Below are 4,562 nucleotides of genomic sequence, written 5' to 3' on the forward strand. Positions count from 1 at the left end.
CGCCCGTGCCTGAACACCGGACGCCGCCGCGGCTTCCCCGGGACGGGGAGCGTGGAAGCGCCGGCCCGCCGGGGGCCCTCTCCGACGCGACCCGAATGGCCTCATCGATCGACAAGAAGACGGGTAGGGGGAAGGAAGGAAGGAAGGGAGGAGAAGATGCGAGCCCTTCTCCAGGACGCGGCGGAAAGACCGCGCGCGCACGTGCAGGCGGGTGTGCGTGGGCAACGTCTGCCGAGAGGTGCTCGCCCGTGCCTGAACACCGGCCCGCCCCACGCCACCCCGAGCGAGGCGGGGAGCGGGATAGGACCGGCCCGCCGGGAAGCCTCTCCGACGCGCCCGAGGAGCGCCTCTCGTGTTCGGCCGGGGCTCCCGCGTGCAGGTGAGGATGCGGTGCGGAACGAGAACGAGGCGCCGCCGCCACGACCATCGGGTCCCGCCTTCCACCCTCGCGGCGGGACCCACCGGGGACGCCCCCGGCCCTTCTGCCTTCGAGTGCCGGCTGACCGGACCGTGCCCTTCTCCGCGCTCGCTTTTTCTCTCGCCTTCTCCGCTTCGCGCCAGCGAGCGCGGCAGCCGGCTTCCCCCGTTCGTTCGATTGTTCTCTCTCGCCTTCTCGGGTTCGCCCTGGGCGGCGCGGGAGCCGGCTATTTCACCCGCACAGCTCTCTCTCGCCTTGCCCGGCTTTTTTTCGCCGCTCGCCCGGGAGACCGCCTTAACCCACCGCCGAACGGCGGGACGGGGCGCGACGGACAAACCGAAGCGACCGGATCGACCACACGAACCGACGCCCCAGAGAGCCGCCGCCACCGCCGACCGCCGCCGAAACCCATCTGGCCGGCCGGTCAACCCAGCTCGCGAGCGCCCGCTCACCACCGATCTCCGGAGCAGAGTCCGCACTCTCTCCTACCGACGAAAAGTAAAGGCATCCGAAAAGAAAGCTCCACGGACGACGACGCCGACTACCGGCAAAGGCTCCGAATGCAGCCGACCTTTACCTCGACATAACTGGAGGCAGAGAATTAGAGCGACGCCTCTGGCCGCACCGTAGCAGCAGCGCCCCCCCCCACACACAAAAGACGCCAACAGCCGCCGGAGCCGGGTAGACGTGGCCGCCGCTGCCGGAACGGCGCCGCAGCGACCCCTGGGCGGATGCGCCGCGCCTGGCAGACGGGCGGAGCCGGGTAGACGTGGCCGCCGCTGCCGGAACGGCGCCGCAGCGACCCCAGGCCGGTTGAGCCGCGCCATGCAGCCGCGCGGAGCCGGGTAGACGTGGCCGCCGATGCCGGAACGGCGCCGCAGCGACCCCAGGCCGGCTACGCCGCGCCATGCAGCCTCGCGGAGCCGGGTAGACGTGGCCGCGGCTGCCGGGCCGCCGCCGCAGCGACCCCAGGCCGGTTGAGCCGCGCCATGCAGCCGCGCGGAGCCGGGTAGACTTGTCCGCCGATGCCGGAACTGCGCCCCAGCGACCCCAGGACGGCTGCAGTCGCGAAATGCAGCTTCGCGGAGCCGGGTAGACGTGGCCGCCGCTGCCGGGACGGCTCCGCAGCGACGCCGGGCCCGCTGCGCCGCACAAGGCAGCCGCGCGGAGTCGGGCTGACGTGGCCGCGGCTGCCGGGCCGGCGCCGCAGCGACCCCAGGCCGTCTGCGGGAGGCCAGGCAGCCTCCCGGAGCCGGGTAGACGTGGCCGCCGCTGCCGGGACGGCTCCGTAGCGACCTCTGGCCCGCTGCGGGAGACCAGGCAGCCGCGCGGAGCCGGGTAGACGTGGCCGCCTCTGCCGGGCCGGCGCCGCAGCGACCCCAGGCCGGCCACGCCTCGCCATGCAGCCTCGCGGAGCCGGGTAGACGTGGCCACCGCTGCCGGGGCGGCGCCGCAGCGACACCTGGGCGGCTGCGCCGCGCCAGGCAGCCGCGCGGAGCCGGGTAGACGTGGCCGCCTCTGCCGGGACGGCTCCGTAGCGACCTCTGGACCGCTGCGGGAGACCAGGCAGCCGCGCGGAGCCGGGTAGACGTGGCCGCCTCTGCCGGGCCGGCGCCGCAGCGACCCCAGGCCGGCCACGCCTCGCCATGCAGCCTCGCGGAGCCGGGTAGACGTGGCCGCCGCTGCCGGGCCGGCTCCGCAGCGACCTCTGCCCGCTGCGGGAGACCAAGGAAACCGCGCGGAGCCGGGTAGACGTGGCCGCTGCTGCCGGGCCGCCGCCGCAGCGACCCCTGGGCGGCTGCGCCGCGCCAGGCAGCAGCGCGGAGCCCGGTAGACGTGGCCGCCGATGCCGGAACGGCGCCGCAGCGACCCCAGGCCGGTTGAGCCGCGCCAGGCAGCCTCGCGGAGCCGGGTAGACGTGGCCGCCGATGCCGGAACGGCGCCGCAGCGACCCCAGGCCGGTTGAGCCGCGCCATGCAGCCGCGCGGAGCCGGGTAGACGTGGCCGCCGATGCCGGAACGGCGCCGCAGCGACCCCAGGCCGGTTGAGCCGCGCCATGCAGCCGCGCGGAGCCGGGTAGACTTGTCCGCCGATGCCGGAACTGCGCCCCAGCGACCCCAGGACGGCTGCAGTCGCGAAATGCAGCTTCGCGGAGCCGGGTAGACGTGGCCGCCGATGCCGGGACGGCTCCGCAGCGACGCCGGGCCCGCTGCGCCGCACAAGGCAGCCGCGCGGAGTCGGGCTGACGTGGCCGCGGCTGCCGGGCCGGCGCCGCAGCGACCCCAGGCCGTCTGCGGGAGGCCAGGCAGCCTCCCGGAGCCGGGTAGACGTGGCCGCCGCTGCCGGGACGGCTCCGTAGCGACCTCTGGCCCGCTGCGGGAGACCAGGCAGCCGCGCGGAGCCGGGTAGACGTGGCCGCCTCTGCCGGGCCGGCGCCGCAGCGACCCCAGGCCGGCCACGCCTCGCCATGCAGCCTCGCGGAGCCGGGTAGACGTGGCCACCGCTGCCGGGGCGGCGCCGCAGCGACACCTGGGCGGCTGCGCCGCGCCAGGCAGCCGCGCGGAGCCGGGTAGACGTGGCCGCCTCTGCCGGGACGGCTCCGTAGCGACCTCTGGACCGCTGCGGGAGACCAGGCAGCCGCGCGGAGCCGGGTAGACGTGGCCGCCTCTGCCGGGCCGGCGCCGCAGCGACCCCAGGCCGGCCACGCCTCGCCATGCAGCCTCGCGGAGCCGGGTAGACGTGGCCGCCGCTGCCGGGCCGGCTCCGCAGCGACCTCTGCCCGCTGCGGGAGACCAAGGAAACCGCGCGGAGCCGGGTAGACGTGGCCGCTGCTGCCGGGCCGCCGCCGCAGCGACCCCTGGGCGGCTGCGCCGCGCCAGGCAGCAGCGCGGAGCCCGGTAGACGTGGCCGCCGATGCCGGAACGGCGCCGCAGCGACCCCAGGCCGGTTGAGCCGCGCCAGGCAGCCTCGCGGAGCCGGGTAGACGTGGCCGCCGATGCCGGAACGGCGCCGCAGCGACCCCAGGCCGGTTGAGCCGCGCCATGCAGCCGCGCGGAGCCGGGTAGACGTGGCCGCCGATGCCGGAACGGCGCCGCAGCGACCCCAGGCCGGCTACGCCGCGCCATGCAGCCTCGCGGAGCCGGCTAGACGTGGCCGCCGCTGCCGGGCCGGCGCCGCAGCGACCCCAGGCCGGTTGAGCCGCGCCAGGCAGCCGCGCGGAGCCGGGTAGACTCGTCCGCCGGTGCTGGAACGGCGCCTCAGCGACCCCAGGACGGCTGCAGTCGCGCCATGCAGCTTCGCGGAGTCGGGCTGACGTGGCCGCCGCCGCCGGGCCGCCGCCGCAGCGACCCCAGGCCGTCTGCGTGAGGCCAGGCAGCCTCGCGGAGCCGGGTAGACGTGGCCGCCGCTGCCGGAACGGCGCCGCAGCGACCCCTGGGCGGCTGCGCCGCGCCAGGCAGCCGCGCGGAGCCGGGTAGACGTGGCCGCCGATGCCGGAACGGCGCCGCAGCGACCCCAGGCCGGCTACGCCGCGCCATGCAGCCTCGCGGAGCCGGGTAGACGTGGCCGCCGCTGCCGGGCCGGCGCCGCAGCGACCCCAGGCCGGTTGAGCCGCGCCATGCAGCCGCGCGGAGCCGGGTTAGACTCGTCCGCCGATGCCGGAACTGCGCCGCAGCGACCCCAGGACGGCTGCAGTCGCGCAATGAAGCTTCGCGGAGCCGGGTAGACGTGGCCGCCGCTGCCGGGACGGCTCCGCGGCGAAGCCGGGCCGGCTGCGCCGCACAAGGCAGCCGCGCGGAGTCGGGCTGACGTGGCCGCGACTACCGGGCCGCCGCTGCGACCCCAGGCCGTCTGCGGGAGGCCAGGCAGCCTCCCGGAGCCGGGTAGACGTGGCCGCCGATGCCGGAACGGCGCCGCAGCGACCCCTGGGCGGCTGCGCCGCGCCAGGCAGCAGTGCGGAGCCGGGTAGACGTGGCCGCCTCTGCCGGGCCGGCGCCGCAGCGACCCCAGGCCGGCCACGCCTCGCCATGCAGCCTCGCGGAGCCGGGTAGACGTGGCCGCCGCTGCCGGGCCGGCTCCGCAGCGACCTCTGCCCGCTGCGGGAGACCAAGGAAACCGCGCGGAGCCGGGTAGACGTGGCCGCTGC

General features: G+C 76.7%; 1 pseudogene; it reads left to right on the forward strand.

Annotated features, from left to right (window-relative positions):
• Positions 1 to 422, forward strand: part of LOC149911497 (uncharacterized) — a 1,541-nt pseudogene extending 1,119 nt beyond the window's left edge.
• The last annotated feature ends 4,140 nt before the right edge of the window (positions 423 to 4,562 follow it).

Source organism: Phasianus colchicus, unplaced genomic scaffold, assembly GCF_987193195.1.
Source record: "Phasianus colchicus unplaced genomic scaffold, bPhaCol1.hap1.1 HAP1_SCAFFOLD_99, whole genome shotgun sequence".
Lineage (NCBI taxonomy): Eukaryota > Metazoa > Chordata > Aves > Galliformes > Phasianidae > Phasianus > Phasianus colchicus.